This window comes from Bos indicus, chromosome 18 (genome assembly GCF_029378745.1).
Source record: "Bos indicus isolate NIAB-ARS_2022 breed Sahiwal x Tharparkar chromosome 18, NIAB-ARS_B.indTharparkar_mat_pri_1.0, whole genome shotgun sequence".
In the NCBI taxonomy this organism is placed as follows: domain Eukaryota; kingdom Metazoa; phylum Chordata; class Mammalia; order Artiodactyla; family Bovidae; genus Bos; species Bos indicus.
Window position 1 is genome coordinate 58,702,800 of NC_091777.1, and position 14,139 is coordinate 58,716,938.

Below are 14,139 nucleotides of genomic sequence, written 5' to 3' on the forward strand. Positions count from 1 at the left end.
TGTCCCAGTGCCATCCCCAAGAATCCAGTATCGTGCATCGAACCTGGACTGATGACTCGTTCCATATATGATATTATATGTATTTCAATGCCAATCTCCCAAATCATCCCACCTTCTCTCTCTCCCACAGAGTCCAAAAGACTGTTCTATACATCAGTGTCTCTTTTGCTGTCTCGTATACAGGATAATTGTTACCATCTTTCTAAATTCCATATATATGTGTTAGTATACTGTATTGGTGTTTTTCTTTCTGGCTTATATCACTCTGTATAATAGGCTCCAGTTTCACCCACCTCATTAGAACTGATTCAAATGTATTCATTTTAATGGCTGAGTAATACTCCATTGTGTATATGTACCACAGCTTTCTTATCCATTCATCTGCCAATGGACATCTAGGTTGCTTCCATGTCCTGGCTATTATAAACAGTGCTGCAATGAACATTGGGGTACATGTGTCTCTTTCAATTCTGGTTTCCTCAGTATGTATGCCCAGCAGTGGGATTGCTGGATCATAAGGCAGTTCTATTTCCAGTTTTTTAAGGAATCTCCACACTGTTCCCCATAGTGGCTGTACTAGTTTGCATTCCCACCAACAGTGTAAGAGGGTTCCCTTTTCTCCACACCCTCTCCAGCATTTATTGCTTATAGACTTTTGGATCACAGCCATTCTGACTGGTGTGAAATGGTACCTCATAGTGGTTTTGATTTGCATTTCTGATAATGATCGATGTTGAGCATCTTTGCATGTGTTTGTTAGCCACCTGTATGCCTTCTTTGGAGAAATGTCTATTTAGTTCTTTGGCCCGTTTTTTGATTGGGTCATTTATTTTTCTGAAATTGAGCTGTAGGAGTTGCTTGTATATTTTTGAGATTAGTTGTTTGTCAGTTGCTTCATTTGCTATTATTTTCTCCCATTCTGAAGGCTGTCTTTTCACCTTGCTTATAGTTTCGTTTGTTGTGCAGAAGCTTTTAAGTTTAATTAGGTCCCATTTGTTTATTTTTGCTTTTATTTCCAGTATTCTGGGAGGTGGGTCATAGAGGATCCTGCTGTGATGTATGTCGGAGAGTGTTTTGCCTATGTTCTCCTCTAGGAGTTTTATAGTTTCTGGTCTTACGTTTAGATCTTTAATCCATTTTGAGTTTATTTTTGTGTATGGTGTTAGAAAGTGGTCTAGGTTCATTCTTTTACAAGTGGTTGACCAGTTCTCTCAGCAGCACTTGTTAAAGAGGTTGTCTTTAATCCATTGTATATTCTTGCCTCCTTTGTCAAAGATAAGGTGTCCATATGTGCGTGGATTTATCTCTGGGCTTTCTATTTTGTTCCATTGATCGATATTTCTGTCTTTGTGTCAGTACCATACTGTCTTGATGACTGTGGCTTTGTAGCAGAGCCTGAAGTCAGGTAGGTTGATTCTTCCAGTTCCATTCTTATTTCTCAAGATAGCTTTGGCTATTCGAGGTTTTTTTATATTTCCATACAAATTGTGAAATTATTTGTTCTAGCTCTGTGAAGAATACCGTTGGTAGCTTGATAGGGATTGCATTGAATCTATAAATTGCTTTGGGTAGTATACTCATTTTCACTATATTGATTCTTCCAACCCATGAACATGGTATATTTCTCCATCTATTAGTGTCCTCTTTGATTTCTTTCACCAGTGTGTTATAGTTTTCTATATATAGGTCTTTAGTTTCTTTAGGTAGATATATTCCTAAGTATTTTATTCTTTCCGTTGCAATGGTGAATGGAATTGTTTCCTTAATTTCTCTTTCTGTTTTCTCATTATTTGTGTATAGGAATGCAAGGGATTTGTGTGTGTTGATTTTATGTACTGCAACTTTACTATAATCATTGATTAGTTCTAGCAATTTTCTGGTGGAGTCTTTAGGGTTTTCTATGTAGAGGATCATGTCATCTGCAAACAGTGAGAGTTTTACTTCTTCTTTTCCAATTTGGATTCTTTTTATTTCTTTTTCTGCTCTGATTGCTGTGGCCAAAACTTCCAAAACTATGTTGAATAGTCATGGTGAAAGTGGGCACCCTTGTCTTGTTCCTGACTTTAGAGGAAATGCTTTCAATTTTTCACCATTGAGGATAATGTTTGCTGTGGGGTTGTCATATATAGCTTTTATTATGTTGAGATATGTTCCTCTATTCCTGCTTTCTGGAGAGTTTTTATCATAAATGGATGTTGAATTTTGTCAAAGGCTTTCTCTGCATCTATTGAGATAATCATATGGTTTTTATTTTTCAATTTGTTAATGTGGTGTATTACATTGATTGATTTGCGGATATTGAAGAATCCTTGCATCCCTGGGATAAAGCCTACTTGGTCATGGTGTATGATCTTTTTAATGTGTTGTTGGATTCTGATTGCTAAAATTTTGTTAAGGATTTTTGCATCTCTGTTCATCAGTGATATTGGCCTGTAGTTTTCTTTTTTTGTGGCATCTTTGTCAGGTTTTGGTATTAGGGTGATGGTGGCCTCATAGAATGAGTTTGGAAGTTTACCTTCCTCTGCAATTTTCTAGAAGAGTTTGAGTAGGATAGGCGTTAGCTCTTCTCTAAATTTTTGGTAGAATTCAGCTGTGAAGCCGTCTGGACATGGGCTTTTTTTTTGCTGAAAGATTTTTGATTACAGTTTCAATTTCCGTGCTTGTGATGGGTCTGTTAAGATTTTCTATTTTATCCTGGTCCAGCTTTGGAAAGTTGTACTTTTCTAAGAATTTGTCCATTTCTTCCACGTTGCCAATTTTATTGGCATATAATTGTTGATAGTAGTCTCTTATGATCCTTTGTATTTCTGTGTTGTCTGTTGTGATCTCTCCATTTCCATTTCTAATTTTATTGATTTGATTTTTCTCCCTTTGTTTCTTGATAAGTCTGGCTAATGGTTTGTCAATTTTATTTATCCTTTCAAAGAACCAGCTTTTGGCTTTGTTGATTTTTGCTATGGTCTCTTGTTTCTTTTGCATTTATCCTATCATGAGTTCTTGATGATGTTCCTCCTTTTTCTTTTGTCTCTTTGAATATACTTCCCAGGTATTTTGTCTCATCCCATTTCTTTACCAATACTTTCATTGATGGTTCCATTCAATGGTTGAAGGTGAGGAAAGTACTAGTATTAGGGCAGAGATGCTCAGGGAAGTGAGGAATCCAGAAGGACACAAATGGTTTGTGTCAGTCCCTAATGTGTGTGATTTCAGCATTTCTTCCTCATGAGACCATCACCTTCAGGGATCATGGAAAAGAAAATACCTTTCACGTAGAGCCAGTTGTCTCTGAAGGGTGCTAACTAGAAACTTGTAATTGTTTCCAGTAATTAACAATTGAGAGAAAAGTTTCCAGAAATGTTCTCAGCTCCCAGGCCTGCAGTCCCATCACTGCTGCAGGTGAAAGGATAATTGCAGTTTTGACAGGAGGGGAGGGGAGGACAGTGTCTCAAACCCATTTATCAGGATCTGGCTGCCTCCATCCCACACACATACTGGGTATAATGACCATCCCACCAAGCCCTTGTCCTGCCAGCTGGAAGGTATGTTCATTGTACTTTCGTCTGAGCAGCAGAGTCTGTGAGAGAAAGGCATATCAAGATTCTGGGTAAGTGATCAGATCAGAAACAGACACCAACAACAATTTGTTGGCATTCTAACAAATCTAGTATGTCAGTTTATGAAAGACACAAGAGCACATGCTTTACAAGTGCTAAATTTTGCCTCTGTGTTTTGTATGTAATGTCAATTGCAAATATTAATTCATTGCTAATTTATTCACTGGGCTCGACAATAACACACTGTTCAGTATATGATTGGACAATAATAATTTTCTTTTGTCTTAAACTGTTTTATCACATGCTAGTGTTTATTCCCTAAGGTTTATTGCCTACATATGATTATTCAAACAGTTCTATAATATATGTTATTTCAGTTGTGTTTCTGTCATAGGAACAAGAGTCTTTCTGTTGCTATCCTCACAGTGAAGCATTCTTGTCTTCATGACATTGCCTTGTCCTGAGGCAGGTTCCTGCTGTATTCTACTGCCAGCAGTGTTTTTCATGTATTAAGATGCTAAGACTTTATTCAGAATACGTGGTATCATAGAATAAAGCTTTACAAATAAATGGAATCATGTTATATGAAAACTACAAAATACCACAGGTCTACAAACAATAGTTGTGAAATCAAAATCAAATATAGATCTGGTTTATTATATGCTTGCAACTAACTAGCTGTTTGCATGGCTGGTGATCAGTGCACTCTTTTTTTGTCTTTGTCCGTGCATCAGAGTTCATGGAATCTTCGATCCTGGACCAGGGATTGAACCTGGACCCTCTGTGGTGGAAGGCAGAGTCTTAATCATTTAAGCACCTGGGAAGTTCCTTGAACCACTGTTTTGAGTAGCCAAATGGGATTCAGTCCTCACTGTGCATTAAGAAGCAGATTTGACAAATACTTAACCTGTCTGGGTATAGGTTACACTCCTCTGTATAACTAAGGTCCCTTCAGTTCCTGCCTAATAAATTTGTGAAGAAGAAGTGATCACATGAGTATCTCCAGTGATTAATTTTACATATTAGTTCTCTTTAAATGTTATACATGGAACCCTTTAAAGGCTGCTGGTAACAGAAAACACAAGAAGCAAATATTTCCAAGTGGGAACTATTGTTAAGTGGAGAATATTGGATTACAGTTGACACTATGCATGTAGCCCATGCCTCATATTCCCACGCAGGACATTCTAACTCACAAGTACCAGTGACTGTGAACTGAGAGGATGGCTGGCAGCTTTTTCATAATAGGCGTGATCATCTTAACACAGACTGTGGTTGGAATCCTGGGGAATTTCTCACTCCTTTGCAGTTATATCGTCCTTCACATCATGGGTTACAGGTTAAGGTCCACAGATTTGATCCTTAAGCACCTGATTGTGGCCAACTCCTTGGTCCTCCTCTGTAAAGGGGTCCCCGAGACAATGGCAATCTTTGGGTGGAAGCAGATCCGCAGTGATTTTGGCTGCAAACTTCTCTTCTTTCTACACAGAATGGGGAGGGGAATGTCCATCGGCAGCATCTGCCTCTTGAGTGTCTTTCAGATGATCACAATCAGTCCCTGGAACTCCAGGTGGGCAGCGCTGAAAGTAATAGCTCCCAAGTACACCGTTCCCTCTATTTTCCTGTGTTGGATCCTCCAAATGCCGGTAAATGTCATTTTTCCTATCTTTATAACTGGCAAATGGAGTCACAATAACATCACAGAGGAAAGAGATTATGGCTGCTGTTCTAGTATTCAAACTGGCCAGAAGAATATAAAAACCAGAGACGCCTTGTATGCAGCATTGCTGTCATCCCCTGATGTTTTATGTTTGGGGCTCACGCTCTGGGCCGGTGGCTCCATGGTTCTCATTCTCTACCGACATAAGCAGCAGGTCCAGCACATTCGTAGGACCGATGCCTCCTCCAGGTCCTCCCCTGAGTCCAGGGCTACTAAAACCATCCTTCTCCTGGGGGGCACCTTTGTCTGCTTTTATACTCTTTCCTCCATCTTTCAAGTTCTTCTGGCTCTTTTTGTTCAGCCCAGCTGGTTGTTTGTGAACATGACTATAATAATAGCAGCATGCTTCCCAAGTGTCAGCCCCTTTCTGCTCATAAGCCGTGACTCCAGTGTACAAAGGCTCTACTTTGCCTGGGAAAGAAATGCAAAGTCCTCTACTATTATGAGAAAAGTGTGAATTTTATTTATTCTGTAATGAGCCACTGCCAGCTCATTTATTCACCCTCAGAATCCTAATTTAAAATTTGAATTTCAAGATAATATACAGGACATGCCAAATGTCTTCTTCAATATAAAGACCAATTGAAATATATTGTCATGAAATATGAATACCTCATAAAAAATCATATCATTGAAGTTTCCTTGTAGAAAAGGAGTTCAGAAATTTATGCAATAAACAAGTCTTGAAATGATATGCATATTATAAAGTGTTCAAATGTGTTACTTTCAGTGTAACAGAACGAATTTCCCACAAATGAAGTAGGTGTGGAATTATAGATAAAAGTATACATGAAAACGGATCAGTGTGTACAGTAGTCAGAAATAAAATGGAAGAAATTAATGTCCTCACAGAGTAAAGAATACCCTGGTTACTACGCGAAGGTAAAATCAGGTAAGAATTTGGGAGCCAGTTACAAGTTTATAGTTCACATTGTTAAGAGAGATGGCAGTATTTATTAGAAAGAGTCTTGCAGGGAGATTAGCGCATTTAAATATTTTCATGTAGAAATGAGCAGTTTGAAGTGAAGTACAATACAAAACACACCGAAAGAAAAATATATTTCAGCAGATTTAAAAAACTGAAATATATTTGACATATAACATTGTGTGAATTTTAAGTGTAAGATGTGATAATTGTTACACATAAATATTGTAATGTGACTGCCATTACAACCACATATCACAATGCATAACTTTTCTTTTACGTCAAATTTTTCCTTGAATTATAGTTGATTTACAGTATTATAGTAGTGGCAGAGGTACAACATTGTGGTTCAGTGTATAGGTTATACTTTGTTTAAAGTTATTATGAACTATTGGCTATATTCCCTGTGCTATAAAGTATGTCCTTGTAGTTTATTTATTTTCTACATAGTAATGTGTACTTCTAAATCTTTACTCTGTCTTGCCCCTTCCCACTTTCTCTCTCCACTGGTAAGCACTAGTTTATTCTCTATATGCGAGAGTCTTTTTCTATATCATTATTTCCATCCATTTGTACTAGCTTTAGATTCCATATGTCAAGGGATAATATACAGTATTTAACTTTGTCTGACTTAATTCACTAAACAGAATGATTTCCAGGTCCATCTATGGTAGAAGCAGCGAAATTTTATTCCTAAAGGGTGAGGAATATTCCATTGTGTGTGTGTACTGAATTCATTAGCTTTCTGGTGGAGACATTAGGGTTTTCTATAGAAAGTATCATTTCTCTATAGTAGTGACAGTTTTACTTCTCTTAGGCATTGGATGTCTCTTATTACTTTTTTGTCCAAATACTGTTAAACCAGAGTGGCAAGAGTGAGCATCCTTGTCTTGGTCCTGATTTTAGAGGAAAAAGCTTTCAGATATCCACCTCTGTGGGTTTGATTTGTTACGTGGAGATGTATTTTCTCTATGCTCAAATGGATGTTAGATTTTGTCAATGCTTTTTCTATGTCTATTGACAAAATCTTGTGTTTAATGTGGTGTATCACGTGGATTGACTTGTGGATTTTTAACCATCCTTGCATCTCTGGAACAATGCTACGTGGTAATCATTTATGATATCTTTAATAGATTGTTGAATTCTGTCTGCTAATATTTTGTTGAAAATTTTTTTCAACCATATTCATCAAGAAAATGATCTGTAATTTTCTGTAGTGTCTCTTTATAGTACTGATATCAATGTAAAGTTAGCCTGATATAATAAATTTAAGAGTGTTCTCCTCCTCTTTAATTTTTGGAATAGTTTAAGAAGGGTAGATTTTATTTTTAAAAATGCTTCATAGGATCACATGTGACACCCTCAGGCCCTGGACAGTGTTTTCTGGGAGGTTTTTGATTCAGTTCAGTTCAGTTCACTCTCTCAGTCGTGTCCGACTTTTTGCGACCCCATGAACCGCAGTACACCAGGCCTCCCTGTCCATCACCAACTCCTGGAGTTTACCCAAACTCATGTCCATTGAGTTGATGATGCCATCCAACCATCTCATCCTCTGTCGTCCCCTTCTCCTCTCACCTTCAATCTTTTCCAGCATCAGGGTCTTTTCAAATGAGTCAGCTCTTCACAGAAGGTGGCCAAAGTATTGGAGTTTCAGCTTCAACATCAGTCCTTCCAAATAATATTAAGGACCGATTTCCTTTAGGAAGGACTGGTTGGATCTCCTTGCAGTCCAAGGGACTCTCAAGAGTCTTCTCCAACACCACAGTTCAAAAGCATCAATTCTTCAGCGCTCAGCTTTCTTTATAGTCCAACGCTCACATCCATATGTGCCTACTGGAAAAACCATAGCCTTGACTAGACAGACCTTTGTGGACAAAGTCATGTCTCTGCTTTTCAATATGCTATCTAGGTTGGTCATAACTTTCCTTCTAAGGAGTAAGCGTCTTTTAATTTCATGGCTGTAATCACCATCTGCAGTGATTTTGGAGCCCCCCCCCCCCCACCAAAATAAAGTCAGCCACTGTTTCTACTGTTTCCCCATCTATTTGCCATGAAGTGATGGGACTGGATGCCATGATCTTAGTTTTCTGAATGTTGAGCTGTAAGCTAACTTTTTCACTCTCCTGTTTCACTTTCATCAAGAGGCTTTTTAGTTCCTCTTCACTTTCTGCCATAAGGGTCATTTCATCTGCATATCTGAGGTTATTGATATTTCTCCCAGAAATCTTGATTCCAGCTTGTGCTTCCTCCAGCCCCGCATTTCTCATGATGTACTCTGCATATAAGTTAAATAAGCAGAGTGACAATATACAGCCTTGACGTAGTCCTTTTCCTATTTGGAACCAGTCTGTTGTTCCATGTCCAGTTCTAACTGTTGCTTCCTGACCTGCATATAGGTTTCTCAAGAGGCAGGTCAGGTGGTCTGGTATTCCCACCTCTTTCAGAATTTTTCACAGTTTATTGTGATCCACACATCAAAGGCTTTGGCATAGTCAAGAAAGCAGAAATAGATGTTTTTCTGGAACTCTCTTGCTTTTTTGCAGATGTTGGCAATTTGATCTCTGGTTGGTTCCTCTGCCTTTTCTAAAACCAGTTGAACATCTGGAAGTTCACAGTTCATGTATTGATGAAGCTTGACTTGGAGAATTTTGAGCATTACTTTACTAGCGTGTGAGATGTGTGCAATTGTGTAGTAGTTTGAGCATTCTTTGGCATTGCCTTTCTTTGGGATTGGAATGAAAATGGACCTTTTCCATTCCTGTGGCCCCTGCTGAATTTTCCAAATTTGCTGGCATATTGAGTGCATCGCTTTCACAGCATCATCTTTTAGGACTTGAAATAGCTCAACTGGAATTCCATCACCTCCACTAGCTTTGTTCGTAGTGATACTTCCTAAGACCCACTTGGCTTCACATTGCAGGATGTCTGGCTCTAGGTGAGTGTGAATGATCACACCATCATGATTATCTGGCTTGTGAAGGTCTTTTTTGTACAGTTCTTCTGTGTATTCTTGCAACCTTTTCTTAATATCTTCTGCTTCTGTTAGGTCCATACCATTTTTGTCCTTTATTGCGCCCAACTTTGCATGAAATGTTCCCTTGGTGTCTCTAATTTTCTTGAAGAGATATCTAGTCTTTCCCATTCTGTTGTTTTCCTCTATTTCTTGGCATTGATCGCTGAAGAAAGCTTTCTTATCTCTCCTTGCTATTCTTTGGAACTCTGCATTCAAATGAGTATATCTTTCCTTTTCTCCCTTGCTTTTCACGTCTCTTCCTTTCACAGCTATTTGTAAGGCCTCCTCAGACAGCCATTTTGCTTTTTTGCTTTCTAGATTGTCTATTTCTTCCTAATTCAGTCTTATTTTTTAATATAAATGTATTTATTTTAATTGGAGGCTAATTACAATATTGTATTGCTTTTGCCATACATCCACATGAATCCACCATGGGTGTACACGTGTTCCCCATCCTGAATCCCCCTCCCATGTCCCTCCCCATACCATCCCTCTGGGTCATCCCAGTGCACCAGCCCCGAGCATCAAAGACTGTTTCTAGAAATTTGGTCAGTTAAGTGGATTTGGGCTTTTTCTTTAGATTTTTTCAGACATTTGAAATAGGCCTGTACTGGTATAAAGTTTTCTCTTAGAAGTGTGTTTACTGTGTTCCCACAATTTTGGAAAGTTGTGTTGTTATTCTCATTTGTCTTTTGGTAATTTCTGATTTACTCTTGATATGTTTTTTGAACCTATTGAGAGGGTGACAGGCAGGAAGGCCAGGAGTCTCCAAGTGGAGGAAATAGCCTGCAAGTGTCAGACATTTTTGTCTCTCTTAAGTGGCAGGAGGAAACAAACTAGCAATATTTTTTTCTTCTCGATACAAATTTAAAAGGAGGTTTCTCTTAACATACTGTGTTGCCATAATGACACCTGGTTTCACCTGAAGTTAACTATTCTCAAACCTTGACATAACCAATGCATTTTTCTTATGGAAATGTTTGTCTTAAGCTATTTAATGTACTGTGCATTTACCCCAGACTCTGTCTTCAACTCGGTTCTGCCTAATGGCTCAGAAGCTACTTGACAAAGCAGAATATTATACTCAGATATTGTTCCTCTAACCTATGTAAACAAAATTATTTGTATGGTAATCTGCTCTTCTACAAGATTCAAGTTAATCATTTTATGGCCTGGGATGAGTCGTCTAGTGTCAAGATTATCCCAAAATGCATCTTATGGATGAGGGGCCTTGTGCCATTCTGAGTTTTAAGACATTCCTTTCTTTCATTAACAGACGGTTAGTGACTATATAACATCCAGCTGAAGACTAGCAGGGGGGTACTCTTTCTGCCCCTTTCTGATGCCTATGTCAGAAGCTTTCTGTATCTCCTTTATACTTTAATAAAACTTTATTACACAAAAGCTCTGAGTGATCAAGCCTCGTCTCTGGCCCCGTGTTGAAATCTTATCCTCCAGAGGCCAAAAATCCTGGCGTCTTTGTATTGTTCAACAACAACCTTTCACTATCATGTTTTAGTAGTGTGTTGTTTAGTCTCTGTGTGTTTGTCTCTTTGCAGATTTATATCTGAGGTAAGTCTCTTGCAGGAAACATAGTGAAAGAACTCATTTTTTTTTTTTTAAATCCAGTTAGGTGCTGGAACAGAAACCCTGTGGGTCAGGCCCAAGGTGAATCTCGTTCTTCTAAGTGTGTGTTGTTCCTCTCCACACAGTGGGTCCATTTCCCCAGAGTAAGAAGACCTCTGAATCAATTGGGAACCATGGGCAGACAGGGGTCTGATGCTCTGCCTATGTAGGTGCCAATGGCTGTGCTGTCGCAGCCTCAAGTGCAAGTTCCCATTGTCCTTCACAGTTGAAGACTGCTCCCTGTCTTTGCAACCCCCACCCTGTTATGGAGCTGCTCTTTACAGCTTGCAGGAGCTCACGGGGACCCTAAGCATTGGTTGAGAAGTGAGCTGTTGTGGAACATCTCTGTCCCAGAACCAGGTTGTTCTGTGTCCCTTGGTGAAGTCTTCTCTCTGGTTGTAGGCTCCCTAGATCCAATGCAGCGATATGACATGGATTGAGTTGGGCAGAAGCATTTGCTATGTTCAGGCTGGGCACATGAGTAGGTGGTAGATGGTCGTGGGAAACTCTGCAGCCACTAGAGCAGACCCCTCTGTCTTGTCTGGGTGGAAAGTCCCTTGTGTCTCTAAAGTTTCCCCATCCTCTGTCACTCCTGCACTGTGTGAAACTGCTCCTCAGGGTAGGCAGTTCTCTGCATATTTACCTGCAAATTATCCCTGCGTAATGAGCTGTAGTGAAATAGCTGTCATATGATCTCTGGGCTGCTTCTGGGGGGTTGCTTGAATCAACACCAACAGTGGCTGCCACTGCTCCACCCAGGCTCTGCCCTGGCTGTGGGTTATCTCTGTGTCCCTCCGTCAACTCTTCCCTCACAGTGACTGCTCCAGATCCAGTGCCATGGAGGGAGGAGGACTGGTGTGTTCATTCCACTGGGGCTGGAGTGTGTGGTGAGTTGGTTGTGGTAAAACAGCAGCTACTTGAGTAGACCTCTGTCTTCCCTGCCTCATGGACTAGTCAATGTGTGCTCCTCATGAGCATAGTCCTATCTTCCTATAGCTCTTCTTCTCGTCCCAGCGCTTCTCCCACCAGACAGGCTTGTATCAAACACACAGGACCCTAGGACTGGGGTACCCAATCTGTGGCTCAGACTACTCACTCACCAACGCATCCATTTCTCTGAGTTGTCAGCCATGGGTACTGCTCCTGGCTCGATTGCTCAAGGATAGATCATATATTGGAACCCAAAACAAATCTCAACACATTTAAGTAGAAATCACATATATCCTATATTCCACTCACAATGGTATGAAATGAAGAAGCCATCTTTGAGAAGAGAACTAGAAAAGTGAGAGAGGAGTTTACAGCAATATGGGCCCACCTAAAGAAAGAAGGAAAATTTCAAATAACATTCTAGCCATACACCTAAAGAAACTAGAAAAGAGAAACAAACAAAGCCCAAAGTCAGGAGAATGAAGGAAATGATAAAATTAGTGTGGAAATAAATAAAACAGAGACTAAAAAGACAGTAGAAAAGATCAATCAGGGAGTTCCCTGGCGTTCCAGTAGCTAAGTCCACTGGGACTCCATGCTCCCAATCAGGAGGCCTGAGTTTGATCCGTGGTCCAGGATCTCGATAGTACATGCGACAACTAAGACTTTGCATGCCGCAACTAAAGATACCGAGTCCACAACTAAGGCAGAGTGCACCCAGATACATAAATAAATGTTTTTTAAAAGGTCAATCAAACTAAGTACTGGTTCTTTGGAAAGGGAAACAAAGTTGAGAAACCTTTAATTAGACTCACTTTTAAAAAAGAGAGAGAGAAGGTTCTGATCAATACATTATGAAACAAGAAGAAAAAGAGCAATAATTACACAAGAATACAAATAATTGTGACAATATTGTGAACATCTATCTATGCCAACAAACTTGGACAGACCAGAAGAATAAGGTCCATTTTTAGAATCATACAACCTTCCAAGACTGAATCATGAAATAAAAAACCTGACTAGACTTATCACTCGTCCAGTGCTTGAAATAGTAATAGAAAACTTCCCCAAACAAAAATTCAGGACCAAATGGCTTCCCAAGTGAATTTTACCAAACATTCAAAGAGTTAATACCGATGCTTCCCAAGCACTTCCAAAAAAACTGAAGAGAACGCTTTTTACCTCATTTAATGAGACCAACATCACTCTGATACCAAAAGCACAAAATGGCAATATATATAAAGAAAATTACGGGCCAGAATGTCTCATAAACATAGATGCAAAAACCATCCACAAAATATTAGAAAATTGCATGCAACAATACGTTGAAAGACTCCTATGGACCCACATTCAGCTTGGTAACATCTACTTGTAAGAAGGGTGAACTGGAAATGAAGGACGTGGCAGAGGATCCATTCATTAATTCCACAATTTGTCGTCTAATCATAGCTTCCCTGGTAGCTCAGCTGGTAAAGAATCCACCTGCAATGCAGGAAACCCCAGTATAATTCCTGGGTCAGGAAGATCAGCTGGAGAAGGGAGAGGCTACCCACTCCAGTATTCTTGGGCTTCCCTGGTGACTCAGATGATAAAGAATCTGCCTGCAATGCAGGAGACCTGGATTTGATCCCTGGGTTGGGGAGATGCCCTGGAGAAGGGAACGCCTACCCAATCCAGTATTCTGGCCTGGAGAATTCCATGGAGAGAGGAGCCCGGCAGTCTACGGTCCATGGGGGTCTCAAAGAGTTGGCTACGACTGGGTGACATTCACTTCACTTCATATCTGACATATTCAGTTTTTAAAAATTTATTTTTCTGATATATGATGTTGATTTACAGTATGGTGTTAATGTCTGCTGCAAAGAGTTGGCTACGACTGGGTGACTTTCACTTCACTTCATATCTGACATATTCAGGTTTTAAAAATTTATTTTTCTGATATATGATGTTGATTTACAGTATGGTGTTAATGTCTGCTGCAAAGAGTTGGCTACGACTGGGTGACTTTCACTTCACTTCATATCTGACATATTCAGGTTTTAAAAATTTATTTTTCTGATATATGATGTTGATTTACAGTATGGTGTTAATGTCTGCTGTACTGCAATGTGATTTAGTGATATTTTTTTTCATATTCTCTCCCACCATGGCTTATCACAAGGTATTAACTATAGTTCCATGTGCTGTGCAGTAGGACATTGTTCTTGATACATTCTGTCTTTAATAGTTTTCATCTACTAATCTCAAACTCCCAATCCATCCTTCCCCCACCTTCCCCCTTGGGAACCACAATTCTGTTTCTATGTCTGTGAGTCTGTTGTTCTTCATAGATAAGCTCATTTGTGTCATGTTTTCGCTCGCTCAGTTGCTT

The 14,139-nt window shown here is 39.4% G+C and overlaps 1 pseudogene; it reads left to right on the top strand.

The window, feature by feature from the left end:
* The first annotated feature begins 1,706 nt into the window (after nucleotides 1-1,706).
* LOC109571588 (vomeronasal type-1 receptor 4-like) lies at nucleotides 1,707-5,735 on the top strand (annotated as a pseudogene).
* The last annotated feature ends 8,404 nt before the right edge of the window (nucleotides 5,736-14,139 follow it).